This window comes from Mustela lutreola, chromosome 18, assembly GCF_030435805.1.
Source record: "Mustela lutreola isolate mMusLut2 chromosome 18, mMusLut2.pri, whole genome shotgun sequence".
In the NCBI taxonomy this organism is placed as follows: domain Eukaryota; kingdom Metazoa; phylum Chordata; class Mammalia; order Carnivora; family Mustelidae; genus Mustela; species Mustela lutreola.
In genome coordinates this window covers 27,481,777-27,509,035 of record NC_081307.1, presented here as the reverse complement: position 1 = coordinate 27,509,035, position 27,259 = coordinate 27,481,777, and the positions used below count along the sequence as shown (strand labels likewise).

The 27,259-nt window shown below is 43.1% G+C and overlaps 1 pseudogene; it reads right to left on the bottom strand.

Annotated features, from left to right (window-relative positions):
* LOC131820688 (voltage-dependent anion-selective channel protein 3-like) overlaps positions 1–26,791 on the bottom strand; it is a 43,686-nt pseudogene extending 16,895 nt beyond the window's left edge.
* Positions 26,792–27,259: the final 468 nt, after the last annotated feature.

Here is a 27,259-nt window from a genome sequence, read left to right as displayed (position 1 = left end):
CCAACTGAGCCACCCAGGCGTCCCTCAGACAAAATTTAAAAGGCAGTCACTTATTACTAAGGTACTTCCTGACTTCAGGGACAAAGTATTGATGGAACTAAGCCAGAAAAAAAGGGTTCTTCTTGTACAACCAAAAGACCGACACAGCTGGTGTTTATCTTTTCCCTTCAAGGCTAGGGGTCCACAGCTTCATAGATGAGGGCAGTCCTCATATTAAACCCAACTGCATTTGCACAAAACAAGAACATTAGCCTTAAATTCCGGTCCTTACTTCTCTTCCTTACTAATATATACCTTTGTGGCATTTCTGCCTTTCATCTGCATTAAAAACCCATTCAGGGTATGCCTGGGTGGTTCAGTCGGTGAAGCATCTGCTTTCAGCTCAGGTCATCATCTCGGGATTGAGTCCTGCATCGGGCTCCTTTCTCAGCAGGGAGACTGCTTCTCCCTCTGCCTGCCGCTCCCCCTGCTTGTGCTCTCTCCACCACCCCCCAACAAACAAACAAATAAATAAATAAATAAAATCTTCAAAAAATTATATTAAGGGGCGCCTGAGGGGCGGGGGCCTCAGTGGGTTAAGCCTCTGCCTTCTGTTCAGTTCATGATCTCAGAGTCCTGAGATAGAGCCCCGCATCAGGCTCCCTGCTCAGCAGAGAGACTGCTTCCCCCTCTCTCTGCCTGGATCTCTGCCTACTTTTGATCTCTGTCGATAAAATAAAATCTTTTTTTAAAATTATATTTTAAAAAACCCATTCAGGAAGATCTTTCTCCTCAATGATTTTCTTAATGTGTCTGGGAACTTATCTGGTGCCTCTTGGTTGGCAGAAGATACTTCTCCTGTTAACTTGAGATTATTTAAGACAAACTTCTTTCTAAAATCAAACCATCCTTTTCTGGCATTAAATTCTTCAGCTTTGGGGCGCCTGGGGTGGCTCAGTTGGTTAAGCGACTGCCTTCGGCTCAGGTCATGATCTCGGAGTCCCCAGATGGAGTCCCAGGATTAAGTCCCGAATCGGGCTCCCAGCTCCATGGGGAATCCGCTTCTCCCTCTGACCGTCTCAGCCCTCGTGCTCTCTCTCAATCTCTCTCAAACAAATAAATGAAATCTTTAAAAGTATATATATTCAAAAAAATTATTTAGCTTTGGATCACTTGCCTTCCTTTTGCTTCAAGTTGTCGTAGCAGGACTCGATTTATCTTAAATGAAGTTAGAGGTGGTCGGTATGCCTTTTTTTTTTTAAAGATTTTATTTATTTATTTGACACAGAAAGAGAGCGATCACAAGTAGGCAGAGAGAGAGGGAGGGAAGCAGGCTCCCTGCTGAGTGGGGAGCCCAATGAAGGGCTTGATCCCAGAACCCTGAGATCATGACCTGAGCCGAAGGCAGAGGCTTAACCACTGAGCCACTTGGGCACCCTCGGTATGCTTTTCTTACAACAATCCTGCACCCAGATAAAAGCTGCATTCTTGGGGGGCCTAGGAGTTGAAGTCTGTTAAGAGTCTGACTCTTGATTTTAGCTCAGGTCATGATCTCAGGGGCATGGGATCAAGTCTCAGCGTGGACCCTGCTTGAGCTTCTCCCTCTCCTTCTGCCCTTCCCCCTCCCTGCTCCCCCTCCACTCACCACGCAGTTTGCACATTCTCAATAGGAGAGAAAAGATATTTTAGCAAGGAGTGCAAGGTTTCCATGCCTGCTGGTGTAGCTGTGGCAATGGCGTCACAATTTTTTTTTTTAACCATGGTCCTTTGCTGGATTCGTTTACTTGAAACCACTCACAACCATAGATCTAAAGATCACCATCTCCAGGACATATCAAGCAATTCAACTTTTTTCTTGTAAGGTCAGGACCTCTTGGGAGCACTTCCCACATTGCCAGTGGTCCTTCTTATGGATTCCATGGCATTATCTAAAGTATTGCCCTAAACATGGGGCACCTGGGTGGCTCAGTGGGTTAAGCCTCTGCCTTCGGCTTGGGTCATGATCCCAGGGTCCTGGGATCGAGCCCCACATCGGGCTCTCTGCTCCGTAGGGAGCCTGCTTCCTCCTCTCTCTCTGCCTCGCCTCTCTGCCTACTTGTGATCTCTGTCAAATGAATAAATAAAATTTTTAAAAAAAATCTTATAAAGTATTGCCCTAAACATTATGAAAAACATGCAAGACCTGTGAGTGATCGCTTTTTACTGCAACACACGGTTTCCTGGCGAGATGAGCTGCCCACATGGAGATAATTGGCATTACAGGGCTTTTCAGAGGATACTTGCGACACTTGAGCTCCCTGCAAGAGCAGCAGGAGGCGGCTACAAAATGATCAGTGTGATGTAATATGCACTACAGTTAGTTTCAAGCAGTTATGATTTAATACTACCTCTCTGTGTAGTATGAAACTGAGTGAAGGTGGAACTCCCATTGGGGAGTGAAGGCCCATTTGAGAGATGGTGAAGTATTAGAAATCCTAGGGAAGAGTATGGAGCTCCTTCGGACGGAGGGACTTAGAGCTGCTCATCATCATCCCCAGACACGGCCTGACAGAAACATATGTTGGATGGATGAATTTTTTAAAAAGGAATGATTGAACCATAGGAGCTACTTCAAATTCTTATTCAGGAAAATGACTTAAAGAAAGTGGTGCTTCTAGAACATTCGCCTGGCACAGCAGAGTAGGAGAGAGTGAAGAGAGGGCCCCCCTTGGGAAGTGTGGTGACACATGGAAAAGCCAAAAATCACCCCCAGAAAGAGCCAAAGATGACGCCAGGGACCAGAGGGATGGCGGGGTGTTTGTGAGAGAGGAGGGTGTTTGAGGACCGTCGTCTTAGGAGAAGGTGAAATCCGGGGTGGGGGAAGGGAGAGCATGAGGACGGAGAGGCAGGCCCCGGTCCATTCACAGAAGAGTGCATCAAAGCCGCCTGCTCTCCTGTGTGGAAGACAGTAGGCAGAATCCCGCGTGAAACGTTCCCACTCAGCTTGCCGTCCTCTTTTAAGCTAATTTCCCCTGCAATTCTGAAGCAATACCAACTCTTTAAACAACCAAATCAGCAAAGTGTGTCCGTGACTTATTTCCATAAGTGTCTGGTGTCCCCACCTTCTCTGTGATCCAGCTGACGAAAGCTACTGTTTTATGTTTTGTGCGTGTTAAGGGGGCAAGGGTGAACCTCGCCTGCTTCTGAGCTGGGGGGTATGATACTCTTGATGAGGTCCCGAAAAGGCAGCAGGAAGCTGTGCTAGGAGGAGGAATGATGTTTGCTCTGAGATTGTATCCACCACCACCCCGGGAAAGCTGGGGTGATGCAGCCAATAAATGAAAGGGTTAAACCCTCCGTTGGCCTGTCTCTGGATCCCCCATCCATGGAGAGTTTTAGAAATAGAGCAGAGTTTTGTCTGGAAAACCTTAGGACCTGTCCGAAGGCTGGCATATATTCAGATGACTCTGTTGAAACACGGCTGTTACATACAAATAAAAGTCACATTATCATAGAGTTTGTGGGGCATCCAACTCTCTTTGTCAGAAGGATAATAAGGGTTCACAGAATTTCTGAGGGCGGTGGCAGCAGCATGTGGATCAATTGGGAACATCCAGGCCAGTGATGGATGATGGTGGCTTCTACCAACATGGCAGCCCGGATGGTGGAGAAATCGGGGTATTTCTGGAATATATTTTGCAGTAGAACCAATAAATCTTATTTCTTGGTTGGATGGGATTGGGCAGTGGTATTAACAGAGCAAACAGAAAACTCCAGAATGACTGGTTTCTGTTTTGTTTGTTTTTTGCCCTGAAAGACAGGTAGATGAGGGTATCTCTGAGATGGCAATGACTGGGGCAGGAACCAGTTTGGGAAGAATATAATAATTGTGGGGCGCCTGGGTGGCTCAGTGGGTTAAGGCCTCTGCCTTCGGCTTAGGTCATGATCCCAGGTCGTGGGATCGAGCCCCACATCAGACTCTCTGCTCGGCAGGGAGCCTGCTTCCTCCTCTCTCTCTCTCTGCCTGCCTCTCTGCCTACTTGTGATCTCTGTCTGTCAAATAAATAAATAAAATATTTAAAAAAAAAAGAATATAAATAATTCTTCTCTGGAGATGTTAGGTTTGAGATGTCTGTTACTGACCTCAGAGAAGTTTCTGAGCAGGCAACCAGACATACACTCAGGGGAATTCAGGGCTGGAGACTCAAATTTGGGAGATGAAGTTTTGCAAATCTCCTGGCTCTTCCTCAGACATTAGAAGAGGCGAGAGGGGGTAGAAATGCTTCTTGCTTCAGAGAAATGAGTAACTGGGATGCCTGGATGGCTGAGACAGTTAAGCGTCTGCCTTTGACTCAGGTCATGATCCCAGTGTCCTGGGATCACCCTAAGTCGGGCTCCCTGCTCGGCAGGGAGTCTGCTTCTCCCTCTCCTTCTACTGCTCCCCCTGCTTGAGCTCTTTCACTCTCTGTCAAATAAATAAGTAAAATCTTTAAAAAAGAGAGAGAGAAAGGAAGAACTGAAGTCCATTTGCTCATTCACATTGTCATTCATTCTTCAAATTATTTATTCAGTTCTTTTCAGTGCTAGATAATGTTAAAGTCTGTGAGTACAGTGTGATTCGATGAGCACAGACAGAGGCAATCCTCACCCTCATTGAGTCTGACACCTAGACAGCACTGCGAATGTAATCTGAGCCTCCAACGTAAGTTCAAATTTTCTAATAGCCACGTTAAGAAAGCAAAAAGAAATAGATGAAGTTGGGATGCCTGGGTGGCTCAGTGGGCTAAGCTTCTGCCTTCAGCTCAGGTCGTGACCCCAGGGTCCTGGGATTGAGCCCCGCATTGAGCCCCGCATCTGGCTCTCTGCTCGGCAGGGGGCCTGCTTCCTCCTCTCTCTCTGCCTGCTTCTCTGCCTACTTGTGATCTCTGTCAAAATAAATAAATAAAATCTTTAAAAAAAAAATAGATGAAGTTCATTTTAAGAATGAATGTTACTTAACTCAAGATGTCCCAAATAATGTCATTCCAACATGTAATCAATATAAAAATGATTAATAAAATATCATACATTCTTTTTTTTAAATTTGGTTTTCAAAATCCACTGCATATTTTATACCTAGAGCGTGTACCAATTAAGAGGAACCCCACGCTCCGAAGACTCAGTAGCCACTTACAGCCCAGATCTAGAAGGTACTGTGCAACTTTGCTCCTTGATGTTTAAAGCCCTCCCTTCTGCCTACTGGCCTTCTCTGGATGCCAGGGACCATCTGAAGCTCCAGGATGCCATCAAATAGTGAGGCTGAAACTGGGGATCACAATACCAGAGCGTGTCCCCCAAAGGGCCAGCAATGGCAGCCTGATGGTACAGGTACCATCGAGACAGAGATCAGTATCCAGCGAACTCCAGCCACACCTGGATTAATTGTTGACGCACTGGATGGAGGATAATTGCTGTGTGCTTTTAAAATGAGACCATCGCCACCAGGGTAAATATGTGTAATAGCTGGGTTTAAAAAAAAAAAAAAAAAAAAAAGAGTTGATTTTCAGTAAAAGTAAATCAAGCTGTTTAAATCCCAGGGTCTCCCCCAGACAGCTCCCTTTGTCTTGTTTCCCTGCCATGTGGTAGTGACTCTACTAAGGCAGGCTGGGACAGTCTGGGGTCCCTGAGAAGCAGCAGCCAAAGATTTGCTTTGGGAGCTGGGGAAGGGTGGGTTGGCCATCAGACGGCACTGCAAGTGTGACCTCGAGTGGAGGAGGGGAGGGAAGGTGGACTGGACACTTCCTCGGTTTCCGTGCACTCAGGAAAGAGCCTCATTGTGGCAATGTGGTCATTGGTGGGGTGCAGCCTGTCGGAAGGGTGGCCTCAGCAAGGCAGAGATGGATTGTAGAGCAGAGCGCAGCCAGCAGGCGCCCTGGGCCAGTCATGCCCCCGAGGAGCTGGAGGTCTGCAACCTCAGGGCCCCTGTAGGCCCACATTCAGGCTCTCTCTTGAATGAGCGGTGCAGGCCCAGCTTGGCTCATACAGGGGGCAAGTCCATGTGACATGGTGGAATGTGCTCGAGAGCTGGCATTTCGGTTCTGGGCGGTTGAGCCCCAAGTCCCTGACTGTCACTAGCCTTGTGACCTTAGGTGAGTCACCTAACCTCTCAGAGCCTTGGTTTCTTGATTTTAAAGTAACACCTATCTTGGGGCACCAGGGTGGCTCAGTCATTAGGTGTCTGCCTTTGGCTCAGGTCATGGTCCTGGGGTTCCATGAGCCCGCATCAGGCTCCCTGCTCGGCAGGAAGCCTGTTTCTCCCTCTTCTACCTCCCCTGCTTGTGTTCCCTCTCTTGCTGTGTCTCTCTCTGTCAAATAAATAAATAAAATCTTTAAAAAATAATAATAAATAAAGTAAAACCTATCTCACAGCATGGTGAGGAATGAAATGAGCACACATGGTATAAAGTGCTTTGTACGATATTACAAATGTGTGTGTTTGTAGCAAAATCAACAAAGCGCAGTTATTAAAGACCAATTACAGAAAATCTGGAATTTTGCCATCAGAAAGTCTGGCAATAATGAGCATTTGCTCATCTTTGTGGTCATGTTTGTGCAACACTGTGTCCTCTTCCAGGATTCAGATTCTAAAGGGCCTTATCACTTACTAGATGTCAGTTTCTAGATTATGTGCTCTATGCAGATATTTATAAAAAATTTAAAAAGGCACAAGAATCAGGAGAGATAAAGAGGATTTTCAGAAAGACTTAACATTTCATAAAAGAGGGCTATTCTGCTCCCAAATAATTCATGGTTGATGATAATTTATGTTAAATCAATGGTAGCAGCTCACTGTTTCCCTGTTATCCTTTTCTGCCTTCGAGGATCAGAAGCATTTTCCTGTGAATGCAAAGCTGTTTTAGTTAAAGGATGTCCCTCAGTTTATATTTTTGGCAAATACTGAGGTTTGAAAGGCAGGACAGACGCCTCTGAGATACTGTAGGGCATAAAATGACGGGTCCAAGCAGTAGCTCAGACCCCTCCTCCAGAGACTCAGACTCTGGATCACTCGTTTTGTGCAGGATTCTAGTAGATGGAGTATGGAAAGCTGGAAGAACAAAGCTGGAAAGACTCCATGGATTAATTTCTAAGTAGTTAAAGGATCTAGAAGGTGTAGATTTCATTCTGAAAAAAAGAAGGGGGTGGGTGGTGGGGGTTGGAAGTAGCTAATCTGATGTTAGACCCAGGGTTCTAATGTTAGCTCTGGGGTTGTGGGTAAGTGAAATGAGGTGTTGGACTGGTAGGAACCGGGTAGCCAAGGGTGGAGGCTGAACTATACCAAGTGATTCAGCCCAGTAACAATGTACTTGACTATGAAGAAACAGGTCACTCCACCCAAGGACACCTCCAGACAGAAGACACCCCAACCAGGCTGCTTGTCTCCCTGCTGATCTCAGTGAAGTGCTTTGTTTCATCTTGCCACCACCCAAAGATTAAAGGTGGTGATTTCTCCTTCAAAGGCAACCCTAAAGTTATAGCTTTCCCAACTTCTCCTTCCTTCTGACCTTCTTCTATTTCACCGCAGTCCTGCTTCCATGGGTAGTTCAAAGAGCACCTGACTACAGCAAGAGGGAACAAACTAGACCCAGACAGAGGGGGTCTAACTAAGCCAGGGCTTTTGAAAGTGAGGTCCACCAACCCCACCCTGCATCAGGGTCACCTGAGGAGCTCATGAAAGAGGCTTTGTCACACTGGGTGTTGTTGTACGTAAGTGATAAGTCACTAAATTGTGCTCCTGAAACCAATATTACACTACAGGTGAACTAACTAGAATTTAAATAAAAATTTGGAAGTGGGGGGACAGAAAGCTTCCTAGGATTTGCAAATAAGAAGCAAGATGAAAGAAAATATCAGTCAACCAGCATCAAAGTTACTAGCTAACAATAGTAAAAATAAAAATAACATTACTTCTATTATCATTAAAAAATGCAAATCATATATCTGATAAGGGGTTAATATCCAAAATACATGAAGAATTCATACAACTCACTTGCAAAACAACAAATAATCAATTAAAAACCAGGCAGAGGATCTGAATAGACATTTTTCTAAAGAAGCCATTCGGATGGCCAACAGGCACATGAAAAGTTGCTCCACATCCCTCATCATCAGGAAAATGCAAATCTGACTCTTAAATACAGTGAACAAACTGACGGTTGCCAGAGGGAATGCAGGTGGAAAAAAGGGTAAGATAGGTGAAGGAGATGAAGTACCAACTTCCAGTTATGAAATAAATAAGTCACAGAAATGACAAGCACAATGTGGGGAATATAGTCAATAATATTGTGATTCTGCTATACAGTAACAGATGGTAACTACACTTATCCTCGTGAGCATTGAGTAATTATAGAATTTTTGAATTGATATGTTGTACGCCTGACACTAATACAATATTTTATGTTAATTTTATGTCAATAAAAAAAATGAAAAAATAAAAAGAAGAAGAAAGGAGGAGGAGGCTTCACCAGTCCCACCCAGACCTACTTCTTCGGAATGCCTGGGTATGGAATGCAGACCTGTATTGTTCCACACATAGACTAATTTGGACCCACACCTACACTAATTTTACCCCAAGTGATTCTTTGCACACGCAAGTGTGAGTACCAATTAGATGATGTCTAAGCTCTCAGATCACAAAATCCTGTGGCTTCATGACCCTGGTTTGAGAGAATTTATCTTGTTTTTCAGTTATTTACAGTTTTAAAGTTTTAAGCTCCTTTTTCCCTTGGGTATTTTCTCTGTACCTTCTCTTTGATTAGTCAGAGATCTGTTTTTTAAGGCTTAGCAAATTATTTTAAAATAATGTACATAGCACATTACATGCAAGACTCTCTGTGTTGCATGGCGGACGGGATACTTGCAAAAACATACGAGGTCCCTGCCCTGAAGGAGGCCAGAGGAGGAACTAAGATCACGTGGAACCAACTTTGCTGCACAGCTGAGGTCAATCCCAGGGCCGACAATTCATGAGGCCCCCCTTTTGATTGGTCAGTACTTGGTCATGCCAGTTGATAAATATTCTGAATATCCATTCTGGCAATAAACAAACTTCTTCAAGATTTGAGAGGAGGATGATATTACAACCAGCTTGGGCAATGAGGGGAGCTCCACAGAGAAAGAGGCAATTGAAGAAGACCTTCAAGGATGGATAAGATTTCAATGGGAAGACGACATTCCAGTAGAAGAAACAGTATGAGAAAAGGCATAGGTGTAGGGAATTGTAAGGTGTGATCATGAGATTGAATTTGGAGTGAGCAGAGAGAGGCTTAAAAGGAAACAGGAAACATGGATGGTGTATCAGTTATCTAGTGTGGCATGACCAACCACTCCAAAACCCAAAGGTTTAAAACAACGACAATCTCTTTATCTTGTTCAGGATTCTCCAACACGGCTTTGTCCCATCAGTGTCAGCTTCACTGGGGCTGGGGGATGCACTTTCAAGATGGCTCCCTCACATGGCCGGAAAGTTGGAGGTGGCTATCTGTTCTTCTTTATGTGGGCTTCTCTATAGCTTGGGCTCCCTCACAGTAGTTGGGTTGTAAAAGCAAACATTCCAAGAGAGCTGGGTGGAAGATATCTCACCTTTTATGACCTTTTTTGGGGGAGTCATAGTATCACTTCTGCTGTGGTCACAAGCCCACCCAAATTCAAAGAGTAGGAACAAAGACCACAACGCTCAACCGCAGGAGTGCCGAAGTCTTTGTAAGAAGAGAATTCGGGAAGGGAGTTGTTGTTGCTGTAGCCAATGTTAGAAAATCAGAGTGAACAGAAACTCCAATAAGGCATTAAATAGTAATATCAAGTGCTTTTTAAAAATATAGATGATTTCATTGCATATATCACAACAACTTTCCAAGTAAGCAAAGCAAATAGTATGCTTTTTTGCAGATGAAAAAAGAAATTCAGAAGTTGTGGGAAAGTGGATGTGCCAGGAGTTTAATGAAGCTTTAACTTCAGAGCCCCTACTTGGCACTGATACCTTCTTCCAAAGTCCTAGGAGGGGCCCAGAATTGTGGCCTCATAGTCATACATTTGATAAATGTTCAGAGGTAAGATATACTAACTGCAATTGGTTAAATCTGCCCAACTTCTCACTTCAACCTCCCCTCCATCACATTGTTCCTTGTGTCAGGTGTCAACAGAGTGGATATCGGCATTTGGAGATCTAATTAAGGAGAAATAAAATTGTGGATAGATTTGTTTTTGTTGGAGTAGGATAGATTGATGTATTTTTCAGGAACTTCAACATATGGTTATGGTATTACTGGGAATCCCAAAGTAGAATGACCTTCAGGGTTACTCCTAGAGCTTACTGGCGAAACTGAAGTCCAGGATGTGAGGTTATACGGTGATATGACTATGCCCTCTGGTATCTGGGATCAGAATGAAAATACATGGGTAGTGGCAGAAAACGTTAAAATGTACATAACCAGAAGCTTGTCTGTGGAGAATGTTTCTGACCAGGACATCATTGCTATACCTTTCCAAAGGCAGAAGACAATGCAAGGAAACCAGAAAACATTATAATATAAGTATTAATTAAGAGAGAGGGTCTGGGGGTGCCTAGGTGTCTCAGCTGTTCAGCGTCTGCCTTCAGTTCAGGTCATGATCCCATGGTCCTGGGATTGAGCCCTGCATCGGTCTCCCTGCAGGAAGCCTGCTTCTTCCTCTCCCACTCCCTCTGCTTGTGTTCCCTCTCTCGCTGTTTCTTTCTCCGTGTCAAATAAATAAATAAAATCTTGGGGGGAAAAAAAAAAGGAAGGAAGGAAGGATGGATGGATGGATGGATGGATGGATGGAAGGAAGGAAGAAAGGAAAAAGAAAGAAATAAAGTTTGTCCTGCAAGTCTTTGAAAGGAACACTGGCTCTCAGAGCTGCTGACAGGTAAGAAGTGATGCCTGGAATTGGTTTGCAGGAGGTGGAAGAGAAATAAGGCCACCTAGTTGTCATCATAAAGAGGAACCTATGGAGAAGAGGAATGGGGTCACCATCATTATCAACCAGTAACAAAAAGCACTCATGATTTTTTTAAAAAAAAAGCTTTATTTATTTGAGAAAGAATGAGAGTGAACATGAGAGGGGTAAGGGTCAGAGGGAGAAACAGACTCCCTGCTGAGCAGGGAGCTGGATGTGGAACTTGATCCCAGAAATCCAGGATCTTGACCTGAGCCGAAGGCAGTTGCTTAACCAACTGAGCCACCCAGGAGCACTACAAAGTAGCATCTTTTACATGACACGGTGGGGATACTGGAGTACAGAAGGTGACCACTAGGCAGACACACTAAATTGGACCCAGTTTCTGACATGTATGATACAAGGTAATATCAAATGAAGCTAACTCAGGCTAGCCTATTGGGTGAAACCAACAACAGAAGGAAAAGTAAACTTACACGATGTGGCAACTGTGCCTACATTACTCATTGCCACATAATACTTGTCACTTGAGATGGACTATAGGTGTCACCAGGGCAGGAATTCGAGAGGAAATATGATCCTAAGAATCACGTCCAAAGCGGGCTGGGGTAGGGAGGTTATTCCCACACCGTGCTCCAAATAGTATTCGGGGGGGGGGGGGGAGTTCGGCTCATGATGGAATTCCAGTGTATGAGGGGAAGGAACTTTGAGTGTGTTTGAGGAGTGATCTGAAACCCATAATGATAACAGTTGCTATCACATTTTTAGACACCAGTGTCAAACCAGAAAAAAAGAGATTAGGTAAAATAACTTTGAATCCTGAGGATGCTTTGAAAGAGAAACAATCTTTGATGTGGCTGTTAAAGGTCACAGGACCCAAGATATTATCAGACATGGTGGGGTTGGGATCAGATGGGTCAGGTTGAAGAGTGGTGAAACCTGAAGGAGAATATAAGAGTTCATACATGTCAGATGAAGACTGCGGATCTAGTACTAGGCAAAGGGGACATGTCCACAAAGAGATAGGCGGTGGGAAGGGGTTGGGAGGAACTGAAACATACTCTGAGCATTACTGGTGGTACTGACCTCCTCAGAAAACAAAAAATAACCTCCTGTGTTTCCTTTGCTACTACCTCTGGCAACAGCCTAGTTCCCAGCACATTTATGTCTCCAATGAATGGATGAATGGGCAGTACCCACTGACTTTTTTGCTACCTGCTTCCTCCCAGCCTGGGTTCCAGCGGTCACTACACCAAGTGCAGAGTTTCTTCCGAGTTCCCTCAGTCTTTTCCCTCCTCAGCAACCCTGAGCACAGTAGACCTCTCCCTCCTTGGGAAAAATCCCTTCTCTATTTTGTGACTTCTGTGATCTGTGTTATTGTCTTTTGTTGTTGTTGTTATCTCTCCCTCAGCTCCTTTGTTTGGTCTTTCAACAGCTTCTCTCCCATCTCATGTTACCCAGATGGAGGCACCTCCAGGTATCAATCTGGGTCCTCTGGTCTTCTCTCTTTATATTGGGCTCTAGATATTTTTTTTTCTCAAATAAATACAATTATTATAGCAGTCTCCAAATCTGCATATCCAGAGTCAACCTTTCTGTCCAAGTTTCTAGTAACTAGTCCTCAATGCATTACCATCATTTCAAACTCAAAAATCCAAAACTTAACTCATCATCTAGCTCCTAAAACTAACTCCCTCCCTCGCTTCCTAATTTCTGGTCATCATACTTCTCCAATGCTTCCAAATATGTGTCTTCGGCCTTATCTTTTCCTTTGTTTCCTACATCAGCCACCACATCCCATGGACTCATCTTTGCCATGTTTGTAAATTCATCCTCACCTGTCTCTCCTTTTCCCAAAAATCCCAGGGGCCCTCATCACATGTCTCCAAGGATATAGCCCACAAGCTGTTTTTCTCTCAATTATCATCTGGAATCATTTGGCAGCAGGGACAGTAGCAGGAATACCATGTGTCAAACACTTGCTGTACATTAAGTACTTCAGCAGAAGCTTTAAATACATGACCCCTCCTTCTGCGCCTGGGTGGTTCAGTCAGTTGGGCGTCCGCCTGAGGCTCAGGTCATGATCCTGGAGTTCCAGGATCAAGTCCTGCATCAGGCTCCCTGCTCATCAGGGAGTCTGCTTCTCTCTCTGACCCTCTCTCTTCTTGTGCGCTCTCTCTCTCTTCCTCAAATAAGTAAAATCTTAAAAAAAAAACAAAAAAACAAAACACTAAAATACATGACCTCCCTTAAGAATGGGTGCTACTGCCAAACACATTTTACAAATGATAGACTGAGCCTCAGCAAGTTCACCTGTCTCCCAGAGTCCTTCAGCTAACATGGAGTATGACCTTGAACTCATATCTTGTTTAATTCCAAAGTCGCCATGCTATGTATGCGCTAAAATATCTCCAGCTGTCTCCTGTTACTTCCTGGGTCAAGTCCCACACCTCTGTTCAATATCCAGTGTCTCCACAACTGGACTTCACCAAGCTGTCTAGTTGACTGCGTTCTGCTCTCCAGGGTGGTACCCTTCTTCTTAACTACCCCCACCTTCCTATGTAGTGGGTGGAGCACAGACATTGAATCACAATTCTGACATTTAGTACTCTTACTTATAAAATACCCATCTCATAATCCCAGATTGCTGTGAGGATTAGATATAATGAACATACAGGGCATGGCATGGTGCAAGGAATGTAACAGGTACATAATAGATAAGACCCACTGTTGACGGGTGGTATCCCTTCTGCCTCTGTGCCTTTGTTCATGATCCTACCCATATATAATGCTTGTCCTTCCTATTGGTCTAACCCAACAGTTCTTAAAGACCAAATCCCACCTTTATAAAACTCTGCTCTACTCCAGCAAACACTGATCTCTCCCCTCTACATTTGTGAATACACTTTTTGTACACACGAGATGACTAGTATTATATACAATCTTATTCTCCAGTGGTTTCCTGCAAATGACACTCACATGTGACTTGTGCACTCCCTTGTATTTCTTCTGTTCTCATCTTCTTTCTGTTCCCATCACAAAGGTCCTGGAGTGTACCTGGAGTGTACAAAGGCCTTGGCAAAGTGTACTGGAGTGATTCATTTATCGATTGATGGAGAAATTTAAACTTTAGGAGAAGCGTGAGAGAAAAGACAGCAAATTGGGTATTATCTTGTTTGATTTGATTTAGCGCTCGGTTTATCCTGTAAGATAAGGCCTGGACCAGGAGAAGTGGTTCAGAAAAACAGCTGATAACATCTATGGTCTAGGGAAAGAGAAACAGTAGATCTCTATATTACTGAGCTCTTACTTTGAAGAAATGACTTGAGATAGATTTTCAGGGAATGGTAGTGAAAGAGACACAGTTGAGAGTGAGAATCAGTAGCCTGGTAATAGTGAAAGGAGGATCTAAGACATTCTTTTTTCTTTTCTTTTTTTTAAGTAACATAAAAAAACAGGAAATACATTTCAACAGAAAATCCAGAGGTTACATTACAGAAGTAAGACTGTGACTGACCTCAAGAGTAAGAGGAGAAGCCTTAAATGAGCTCAGGGACCCAGTAAATTGGGTCGTGGGAAGCCAGAAGCTTTGCCTAACTAGCTACTAATGAAGGAAATTAGATAACCATGTTATTTTGAAAGAAACCAGATTATGTTTATTGAGTGATCTGAAAGAAATGAAGGGGTTAGATACGGATGCTTTGTGTTGGTTTCTGAGGCTCTGACCCACCAGAGAGTCATTTTGCCTTATTCATGGAATTGCCAAGATGGGCGGCCATCTTGACAAGCTTATGAGGTTTGATGGGTGGGAATGGCCAGCAGCAAAAATAAGTTAAAAGGAGAGAATGTGCTGATGACTTTGAACCCCTTCTAATTCTGTTGAGATGTAACTACATTAGTTAGAGTGAAGACAGAGTAAGCAGCAGGAGTGTCGTTAAGTCACATGGAAAGCACCATCTTTGACTGTGCCAAGCAGCAAGGCTGTTTACTCCAAAGACTGCAGCATGTAAGTTCTTCAAGGTAAAGGAGAAGAGGGATATGTCAGCCAGGTTGGCTAACTGTATCCAACCGTCCCAGAATTCCAGTGATTCGCCTCACATCCAGTCGGGTGGTAGGCATATGGCATTTCCCATGATGATTCACGGACATGGCTTCTTTCATGCAGTTCTACCATCAACACAGGATTTCAAAATCACCTTGGTATCATCTAGTCGGCAGATGGGGGAGTGGGGCAGAATTTCCTTAGCCCCTCAGGGCCAGTATAACCTCCATTATATTCCATTTATGAGTGCGGATTATATGTTTTCACACAGATGTTACAGTGATTGGGAAATTAATTCCACTGTGTTCTCAGGAGGATGAAAGAGGCTGGGTGAAAGAGTCAACCTCTTTAGAGAAAAAATATAGTATTGGGCTGGGTAAAAAGTAAACCAGGTAATAATTCATATTTTTCTGTCCATCAGCATACCTTTAAATGTGGGATGATTTAACTTTCTATTTCAAACAGCTGTTTTGGACTGTGAATACTCAAAAAGCATAGGGGTTCCATATGCTTTTTGGTAAAACATATGAGTAAATGAAGAGGGCAAGAATAAATTTTTGAATGCACGTGTTATTAAATCAGTGACGCTTCTACAGCAATATGGCGGAAGCTAATTTTGCCTCACCAAGAAACAAAGAAAACGTAAAACTCTATGAAGCAGAAATGAGAACGGAACTATGAAAATTGATCAGAGACAAAAATTATACAGCATTGAAATAGTTGAAATCCAGTGACCTTAATGTTCCATAATCGCATTGGTGGGGGGCCTTTCATTTTAAAGGTTATTTTTCTAGTTTTAGGTCTCCTAAACACTTTCGGACTGAAGGAAATTATTATGACTTGCATGCAAGTAACTTAATTTACAAAGCTCAGGGAATTTTCCAGAAGCATCAAAGGTAGATTTGAAGGTAAACACACCTGACCAGTATGATACAGCTTATAGAGATAGGGAAGGTCATTCTGAAGCAACAGCATGAGGGATAGGAGTTGGAAATAGACTAGAACTTTTTATCTGTGGGATGATTCTCAGACTCTCCTGGAAGACACATAGATCTACTTAAAGTTAGTCCAAGAACCATGCTTTCTCCTTACAGAGTCCTTGGGTAACAGAAAAGATGTCTCCATTCTAATTTCAGCTCTACAGCAGACAGAGGTCGTCTAGTTTAACGCCCATTTTAACTTGAGGGAAATTCCTCAGAGAGGGAAAATGATTTGCTTAAGGTCACAGATGAAGTAGATAGTCTAATTTCACTCCAAAAGGACACAGGAGCAAACCCATGGATGTGTTGAAACCGAGGCTGTTTGGATGCAAAATATCACAGGTGCTTTGACAGAATGTGGGATGGGCAGTAAGAAAGAAGGAGGCCCCTCATTCCTGAAGCAGTGGGTGAAGAAAGAGTCTATAGTCAGGTGGGTGAGGCCTGGAGCTGGGGGTTGCAAGCAGCCTTCAAGTGCTCAGAAAAGAAGAGGGCGAAGAACTGCTTTCTGGAATCTGTCTGTTTCATTATAGGAGGAAAAGACATTATAGGAGGAAATGACACTATGGGTCAGTTCAAGCCCCAGAGATGGGGCCAGGCTGGGTGCCAAGGCCACCAAAAACCGAACTGGAATTCAGAATAAGGCTGGCCTCCCTCCCTGTGGCCTAGAGACTAGAGCAGGCAATAGATCTGGGCCCGAGGAGGGAGTGGGCCCGAGGGAATACCCAGCTAGAGATGAAGGCAGGAAGAGAGGGCTGGGACTATGGCAAGTGCTTCTGGATGCTGCCAGGTGTGACAGACAGCAAAGTCCCTCAGGAGTCACCTGAGCCCAGATATTGTGACCAGGCCACCGGACTCGTTTGGGCTGGTGGTTTCTTTTCAAGCCCCACTAGGTATGCAGGAGGGTAGAGACACTTCTGTGTTGGGTCTGTGGCATTCAGGGCTGGCTCTGGGGCTGGGGGTATGAGAGGGTCAGGAGGCTGGAAGTGGATTAGGAAGCAAGGACCCCAGAAGCAGGGAAAATTAAGTAGAAATGAGGACCAGACCCAGCAACTCTGTGTCCCCGAGGTCTCAGATGGGTCTTCTAAAGACCTTAGGATCGCCACTCAGTGTTGTCACTTAGTAGTTTGCTTGACCCTGGGCAAATTTCCTGTCCTTGCTAGCTTGTAGCTTCTTCCTTTCATTTAAAAAAAAAATATTTATTTATTTATTAGACAGAGATCACAAGTAGGCAGAGAGGCAGGCAGAGAGAGAGGAGGAAGCAGGCTCCCTGCTGAGCAGAGAGCCCAATGTGGGGGTTTGATCCCAGGACCCTGGAATCATGACCTGAACCAAAGACAGAGGCTTTAACCCACTGAGCCACCCCAGGCTCCCCAAGCTTCTTCCTTTCAAAGGGTCAAATAACACAGCTGGTAAGTAGGGACATGGAATCTCAGCCAGCTGGTGATGGTCCGAAATTCACTCTGTGCCTAAGGCCCAGCTGCTAGAGCATCACAGGGGCTGCGTGAGGCTTGGGGAAGGGCGCTGGGTGGTGGGAGCTGTATCCTTCCCAGTCACCTTTCCTCTGGGGCAAAAACCCATTCTCCCAGATTTTCCCTCACAGGTCCATGATCCATTTCCTCCTCATCTGATCAAGTCTGGGGGGTGGACAAAGGCCGTGAAGAAAGAACCGCCTACCTAAATAATGTGACAGCCTATACCATTCAGGTAACATCACTCACAGTGAGATGTACTAAATCCTTCCATGGCCTTCCATTGCCGGCTTCCGTGTGAGATACAAGTATCACCACTGCTACCAACCCTGTCACCTTGCTTCTATTATTAGCCCCGATTGATGGATGATGTCACTGAGGTGCACCCAGAATCACCCAAAGTTCTGGAATCAGAATTTGAACTCAGGAAGCCTGTGCTTTTGAACCACCAGACCACACAGTCCTTCTCTCCTGGATTAAGCTACTAGATTATGAACAAGTAGCAAGAGAGGGAAGAGAAGGAATTTTTCATGGGAAGAACTGATAGCTGGAGTTTTGGGGGAGAGGGAGATGAAAAGAATTGAACTGGAGAAAAAAAAAAACAGTTTTTGTGGGGACAAGAGAGAGTAAAAGTTGTCTGTGGAATAAGATGAAGTCTTCAAAGCTGGTTTTATTCATGTGTCGTCATATACCGATAAACTAGGCCTTCATCGAGAAGCAGGAAGGAAACACGGTATCAGGCTCCAGGAGACTCAGGCTAAAACCAGATGTTTGGACACCTCTAAAGTCTAGTTTGGTGACAAGAGAGGTTTCTGACAGAGTGTGGAAATCACTGCCTAAAATAGATCCTTGGACCAAAGGTCACAGAATTACAGGAGGGCTTCAGCAAAGACACGGGGGTGGGGGTCTCTCTCTCTCTCACTCTCCTAGGATGCCTCCTGTCTCTGCACAGAGCAGGGATGGAGGGGGGTTTCTGAGTCATGATGAAGAAACTCAAACTCCACTCATCCAGGTCAGGCTCCTTCCCTTAATTCTAGCCAAGATCAGACAAGAACAACAAAAAAACCTAGGGTCAGTGACTAGGGGCAGAGAGGGCATGTAGAAATGAGGCCCCTGGGGACTTTTTTACATTGCAAAGCCCTGAAATTATTCTTAGTTTTGCTCTGTTGTAAGAGGAGCCACAAGTTAGCAACCATCTCTTGGTGGAGAGGTGCGAGCCCAGAAGTCTACTAACCTCTGCCCAATATTTTCAGATCAGCTTTGTGAGTCTCTAGAAGACATTCCATATCCTATGGAAGTAGGCAGAGGGACAAGATAATTATTCAAAAGTTATTGCAGGACTGTTTTTATTTTTAAAAAAAATTTTTTAAAGATTTTATTTATTCAACAGAGAGAGAGAGACAGCAAGAGAGCAAACACAAGCAGGGGGAGTGGGAGAGGGAGAAGCAGGCTTCCCGCCAAGCAGAGAGTCTGGTGTGGGGCTTCAATCCCAGGACCCTGGGAGCATGACCTGAGCCCAAGGCAGATGCTTAACCAACTGACAAACCAGGTGCCCCCAGGACTGTTTTTAAAGGAAGAAAATCCAGGTACCAGAAAAGCAGAGCTCTTAGTCTTTTGAACACTGATGTAAACTATGATTGTGATGGACAAGAGTGACCAGGATTAACAGGGTAACTGAGGTCCACAGGCTTCTAGAAGCCAGAAAGAACAACACATAACAAGGAAAAGAGAAGAATGGCTGACTGAGCAGGAATAACAGGTCTCATTTCTTCAGTTTTGCCCTCTACCCCACCTCCTAGCTCAGCACGGCTAGACCTGCTCCTCTCTATGATGACCACGGATGAGTTTACACCAAGGGAGAAAGCCTCAGCCTGAGCTAGTATTGCGTTTCATAATCGCTTCCCTTCTTCCACTTATGTTTTTTCCCAAATCTAGAAATAGCATACTTGGGACGCCTGGGTGGCTCGGTTGGTTAAGCAATCTGCCTTCGGCTCAAGTCATGATCCCAGGGTCCTGGGATCAAGTCCCACATCAGGCTCCTTGCTCACCGGGGAGCCTGCTTCTTCCTCTGCTCTGCCCCCGCCCCCCTCCCTGCTCTCTCTCTCTCAAATAAAAACATCAACTCTTTAAAAAAAAAAATAGCATACTCATTGAAAAAGATTCAGAAAATACAGAAAGGGTCAAAACAGAAAATCCCTTGGAATCTCAGTATGTGTTATCCTTTGCCCTAAGAGTAAGGGGTCATTTGTCTTGTTCATCAAGCTCTATTCCCCAGATCCAGAGTAAGCGGCACATAGTTGGTGTCCAATACAACACCTTTTTTTGGTGTGACTCAACCTATGTTTTAAAATTGAATCAATCCATATACAGAGATGACATCTTAATATCTAATTACACATTATCCACTATTTCAAAGCATACTTTTTCAGGTAAACATGTACATATAATTTTCTCCTGTGCATTCTTATTGTGGTAAAACACACATAACATAAAATTTATGATTTTAACCATTTTCAAGTATACATTTCAGTGGCAGGAAGTTCATTCACAATTTGTACAACCATGGCCACTGTCCATTTCCAGAATTTTTTTCTCATCTCAAACAGAAACTCTGTCTCCATTAAACTAATGGAGACTAACACTAACTCCCTAATCTTTCCTCACCCAGTACCTGATAACCTCTTTTAGCTTTATCTTTTGGCATTTACACATTCTAGGTACCTCATATAAATGAAATATTTTTTTTTTTTTAAGATTTTTAAAAATTATTTATTTATTTGACACAGAGAAAGAGATAGCAAGAGCAGGAACACAAGCAGGGGGAGTGGGAGAGGGAAAGCAGGCTTCCTGCTGAGCAGGGAGCCTGATGTGGAGCTCGATCCCAGGACCCTGGAATCATGACCCAAGCCGAAGGCAGACGCCCAATGACTGAGTCACCCCAGCACCTCACATATAAATGAAATCTTACAGTATTTGACACTTTGCTTCTGGTTTATTTCATTTAGCATAACATTTTCAGTGTTCTTTCACGCTGGAGCATGTTAAGTCTGAATACTATTCCATTGTATGTATATTCTGCATTTTGTTTATCCATTCATCTATTGATGGACATTTGGGTTTTCCCAGTATTTATTGTTTTGCAACTCCTTTTTTCACTTTATAATTTCTCACTCATGGCAATCTCTTTTTGTGTTATATATTTCTATATATATGTTATATATTATATGTACTCAATATGTTATATATTCTCACAAATATAAGAATATAACAAATAGTGATAATTATCACATATATTTATCCATTTTATGATTTTATTTGACAATTTCCCTATGAGTGCACAAGAGATGACCTAATCATTCTCCTGTATTTGAACATTAGGTTACCTCAGACTTTTGCCATGGCAAGTAAGGCAGAAACCTCCTTGGACATGAAGGTCTGTCCAAGTGTGTGATGAACATTACTGTTTCTCAGTAATAGATCTCTGGAAGGCAAATTACCATGACAGTTATGTTATCTAAACTTCTCGATGTTTTCTTTCCAATTTGCTTCTCATATGGTTTTCTGGAAAGGTGCATGGGTCTTCTAGTTGTGAATGAGAAAGTTAATTGTCCCCTGTCTACACGGAGTGTTATCACATCAAATGTCTTTGCTAATGTTATTGATGAGAAAATTGTAATCTTATTGACTGAAGTTGCATTTAGTGGGTTACGGGACCTCGCTCGGGCAATCTAATATGTCCGTGTCCCTCAGAGCAGCTCTTGTGACTTGGGCGGTGGAGAAGTCTGTAACAGTGGGGGTGGGGGCAGGAAAGGGGAAATGTGAGGGCACAAGTGGAGAGTGGGGGAGTGGGGACCAGTTAGCTGGAAGTAGGAGGATGGGGGGCTCTGATAAGTTAGACTCTACCTGCATTTATAATGTACTGAGTCCTAGCTCAGCTCTCTGCTACAACCTCGGTCACCACAAGCAGAATCTTCTCGGTTTCTCAGGCTAACAGGCCGGCTGCACTAATCTGCAGTCCCAAATGATTTCTACACAGTTCCTTTGGCTTGCCATGAAAAGGTGTTATTATTTGCATTTTTTTTTTTTTACGATTTTATTTATTTACTTGACAGACAGAGATCACAAGTAGGCAGAGAGGCAGGCAGAGACAAAGAGGAAGGGAAGCAGGCTCCCTGCTGAGCAGAGAGCCGCAATGTGGGGGCCTCGATCCCAGGACCCCGAGGCCATGACCTGAGCCGAAGGCAGAGGCTTAACCCACTGAGCCACCCAGGTGACCCTTATTATTTCCTTTTTGCAGATGAAAAAAATCCAGCCTCTAGTAACTTAAGGAACTTTTCAAGGAAACACAAGTGTTAAGTAGCCCGTCTGGGATTTGATGTACCTCACTATAAACCTACGCTTTTCCTTCTACATTCATTTTTTTTTTAAAGATTTTTTTTTTTTAAAGATTTTTATTTATTTGAGACAGAAAGCGAAAGAGAGAACACGAGAAGGGTGAGGGGCAGAGGAAGAAGCAGACTCCCTGCTGAGCAGGGAGCCTGATGCAGGGCTCGATCCTGGGACTCTGAGATCATGACCTGAGCCAAAACTCAACTGACTGAACTACCTGGGGGCCCACCCCACCCCCAGCCCCGGCCACCAACATTCACTTTTTTTTTTTTTTTTAAAGATTTTATTTATTTATTTGACAGACAGAGATCACAAGTAGGCAGAAAGGCAGGTCGAGAGAGAGGAGGAAGCAGGCTCCCCGCTGAGCAGAGAGCCCGATGCGGGGCTCGATCCCAGGACTCTGGGATCATGACCTGAGCCGAAGGCAGAGGCTTTAACCCACTGAGCCACCCAGGCATCCCCCAACATTCACTTTTAAAAAGCTTCACAAACTTGACAAGTGCTGTAAATTTATACCAGGAACATAGAAAAGAATGTTTATTTTACTCGGATGTACCTTTTTAACAGCATTTTTATATAGATCAAAGAGGTTCCCAAGTGAATTGATAAGTAGAATTTTCTATTTTTAATGTTCAGATTTTAATAGCACAGTAGAATGCAGCAAACACACCAGAACCTAATCTCTGCTCTGCTGCTTGCTGTTTATTAGCTGTTCGACTTCGATAGATCCCTTCCTCGCTCCCAGCTTCAGTGGCTATGATATCCAATCCCCAGAGTGGTCGTGAAGTTAAATGTGACAATATATGTAACTGAATCTAGCAACGTAGGGGCATGCATTTTAGGTGGCCAATAAGAAATTCTACAGGTCATGGTGAGATGGCAGTTGGCAAAAGGGAACAAACTGGGGACAATTCATGAACAAAGGAACTAATGCATTTATTGCTAGTCTATATCTCTAAGGGAAAGGAAGATACATTTCTTTAACTTTTTATTGAAGTCTAACACAAATACAGAAAAGCGAGCAAATCGCCGGAAGTCTCAGTGAACTACCCCAAGTAATCCCACTCATGTGATCACCTCCAGGACAAGAAATGGAACATAACCAGCGACTCGGAGCCCTCTTGGTTTCCCCTCCTCATCATTTCCCTTTCAGTCTTTCCCAGTGGTAACCAACTGAGTGTTGTTTAAACCAATGGGCAGAGTTTTGCCCATTTTCTATGAATGAAACTTGGCCCCTATCTCAGACCATATATAAACATAAAGCATCTAAAAAGTATGATGACTCTCATAGGCATAATTTTCAGTGGTGGGGGGGAAGAGCCATTCAGGAAAGAATATCATTTACATAAAGTTGAGTCTTTTGAGTAACAAATTCTTAAGGTAGCCATATTGGTCAATCTTTTCCCTTACAGTAATACTTTGTGACTTAAGACTTCCCGTCAATTAATCTCTGATAAAGAAGAGGAGAAAACATCACAGGGGAAAAAAGAGTGTATTCAATAAATGGTGCTGGGAAAATTGGACAGCTACATGCAAAAGACTGAAACTGGACCCCCATCTTACACTATCTACAAAAATAAATTCAAAATGGATGAAAGACTTGAATGGAAGACCTGAAACCACAGAACTCCTTAAAGAAAACACAGGCAGTAAACTCTTTTACAACTCTCTCAGTGATGATTTGTTTTTAATTTCCAAAATAAAAAATCAACAAGAGGGACTATGTCAAACTAAAAAGCCTCTGCACAGCAAAGGAAACCATCAACAAAATGAAAAGGCGTCCTACTGAATGGGAGAAGATATTTGCTAATCATATCTGATAAGGGATTAATATTCCAAATATATAAAGAACTCTTAAAACCCAATTCATTCCACTAAAGTAGCAAACCAACAATGTGATTAAAAAATGGACAGGGGCGCCTGGGTGGCTCAGTGGGTTAAGCCGCTGCCTTCGGCTCAGGTCATGATCTCAGGGTCCTGGGATCGAGTCCCACATCGGGCTCTCTGCTCAGCAGGGAGCCTGCTTCCCTCTCTCTCTCTCTGCCTGCCTCTCCGACTACTTGTGATTTCTCTCTGTCAAATAAATAAATAAAATCTTTAAAAAAAAAAAAATGGACAGAAGAACTAAATAGATATTTTTCCAAAGAAGACATCCAGATGGCCAAGAGACACGAGAAAAGATGTTCAACATACCTAATTGTCAGGGAAATGCCAATCAAAACCACAATGAGATATCTCCTCACACCTGTTAGAAGGGCTAACATCAAAAAGGCAAGAAATGACCGGAGTTGGCGAACATGTGGAGGAAAGGGAAAGACATTGTGCACTGGTGGTGGGAACGTTAACTGGTGCAGCCACTATGGACCCAGTATGGAGGTTCCTCAAAAAGTCAAGAGGAGAACTACCACATGACCCAGGAATTTCACTTCTGGATATTTACCCAAAGAAAACAAAAACCCTAATTCAAAAAGATATCTACGCCCCCATGTTCACTGCAACATTATTTACAATAGCCAAGATAAGGAGACAAGGTAAGTGCTTATTGACAGATGAATAAAGAAGAAAGATGGGGGAGATATATGTAGAATGGAATATCACTCAGCCATAAATAAGAACGAGATCTTGCCACTTGCAACATTGTAGATGGGCCTTGAAGGCATTTATGCTAAGAAATAAGTCAGAAAAGACAAATAACATATAATTTCACTTACATGCAGAATCTAAAATAAACAAATCAAAACAAAACAAAATAAAATCAGAAAAAGCCAAGCTCATAAGTACAGAGAAGACTGGTTGCCAGAAATTTAAATTTAATCAAATCTAACAGTTTATTTGTAGATTCTTTCGGATAGTCTATGTACATCACCAAATTATCAGTAGGAGTGGTTTTTATCCTTGTGTTCATATTCTTATACTTGTTTTCTTTATCTTGCTTATCAAATTGGCTGGAAATTTTTGTCTCACTCTCAATTCCAGAGGGAATGTTTTAAACATTTAATCATGCTTGTGTAAGATTATTTATAGGTGCATTTTATTAGATTCAGGCAGTTTTATTTATATTCGCTAGAGGTTCTAAACACAAATATACATTGGATTTTGGCAAGTTCTTTTTCAGCATTTATCTAGAAGGTAGTATGATGTTTTCCCCTTCATTCTGTTAATGTGACAAATTTCATAAATCTTAAACCATTCTCTCTTTGTTCCAAGCATGATGGGTTTATTTTTTTAAAATATTTAATTTATTTATTTCAAAGAGAGGGGGACAGGGAGCACGAGCAGGGGCAGGGGCAGAGGGAGAGGCAGACTCTCCGCTGAGCAGGGAGCCTGATGTGAGGCTCAATCCTGGGATCATGACCGGAGACAAAGACAAACCGGCTGAGCCACCCAGGTGCCCCCGTGATGGATTTACTTCATTTTACTCTACTATAAAACCAAAGATTCCATTACAGCACAGAGACCATTATATCTCTAAAGGTCTTGAGGAAGTGGCAGGGCACATGCAAGACATGAAGTACAAACTGGAGGATTGGGTCAGTTCCTTCACCACATGTCACTGCACTGTCACTGAGGCATGCCTGTAAACACACCAGACTGAAACGTCCCACAGACTTGACAACTTCCAGGCATGCCTTCAAGTGCCGACCTTCCGGTCTGTAGACTTCAGTGTGGGGAAGATAACCATTCTTTGGAAGAATAAAAAGTTCACGCTTCTGAAATGTCACAGAAGAATTTTAAGGTCAAAACACAGCAGGTTCATTTCTCTTCATCTCCAGGGATGTTTTTACTCAAAACCACATTAACTCACAAAACAAACTGAGGGTTGCTGGGGGGAGGGGGGTCAGGAGAGGGTGGTGGGGTTATGGACATTGGGGAGAGTATGTGCTATGGTGAGTACTGTGAAGTGTGTAAACTTGGCGATTCACAGACCTGTACCCCTGGGGATAAAAATATATGTTTATAAAAAATAAAAAATAAAAATAAAAAACCCACATTAAGCTTTCCAGTTTGACTCTCACCCCAACATTTTGACCTCCTGCATTGATGTTCTTTCCATCAATTAAAGCTGATGGGGTCAGTTTGACTTGTGGTTGGCAGTTGGGGTATCACCCAGTCCAATCACTCTGGGATTATTTGCTTTAGCAGATAAAGGAGTTCTACAAGCCAGTGTGTAATTAGCAGCAACATCAAAACAGGTATTGGTGTCAGCTATGTGAGCAAGGCTCATTGGTGATCCGATCTTCTCATTTTAAGCTCCCGGTAGATACAACCTCCAAGTTCAGTGCCATCATTTACTTGAGGGTGTAAATGGAGGTCTGCAGCCTGGTAACCCATGGTAAAAATATTCTGTGACTGTTTAGACTTAGCTCTGTGAAAACTCATCTGAGAGCCAGGAAGCCAACTTTCAAAGGCTAACACAGCTCAACCATAAATGTTTGATCCAGAAAAATCTATATCAACATTACTGTCAAGATGGAAACAATCTTATTTATAGGGGACTTCAATTTCCCACTATTCTTTCCTGTATTCAGTACAAATATGGTATCAAGAGTCAGTTTCAACCCTTCAACCAACTTATTCTATAAAGACATTTCTGGCCCAAGGGTGCCATCTCTTTCATTTTTGGTTGAAAAGAAGTCCCTAGTTACAGATCTTACATTTGGTCTCTAGGTTGTCTGATGCTTTGCCTCTATCTGTGGAAGCATTACCGGAAGTAGAACATTCTACCCCACTACAAGATTGGGTTCTTAGATCTACTTACTATACCAAACCCAAATCCTCTGTTGAAGACATCCTTTGCCACCATTTCTAGCTCACAGTAAGTCAATGTGTTATGTGTATCTCCAGCCAGAGGACCTGTTTCCATTCTTCCAGGGCAACCCAAATTTTAAACCATCCTTGCCTTTCTGGAATACCCCACTTTGGTCACAATGTATTCACCAGACATTGTTGGACTTGTTTTGCTAATAGTTGATTTGATTTTTTTTTTTAACATTTATGTTGTATTGGCCTATTATTTTCTTTTTTTTATAATGTTCTTGTCAGGTTTTGGTATCAAGGTAACACTGGCCTTGGGAGACAAAATGTCAAGTGTCTCACTTTTTCTCTCCTCTGGAAAAGTTAATGTACAATTGGCATTATTTCTTTCTCAAATATTTGATAAATCTCACCAGCGAATTCATCTGGATTTGGGTTTATTTTTAGTGGAAAGTTTAAATTATGCATTCCATTTCTTTCATTATTACAGGACTATAGAGATTTTCTTGTGTCCATTTAGGTAAACCGTGCTTTTCTAGAAAATTGTCAACTGATAAAAAAAATTCTAGGTATTCACATTGGTTTTAATATCCTTACAACATTTCAAATATTTGTAGGATCTGTAACAGTGTCCCCTCTTCCATTTTTTTTTTAAAGATTTTATTTATGCACTTGACAGAGAGAGAGAGAGGGAGAGAGAGCGCGCACGAGAGCAC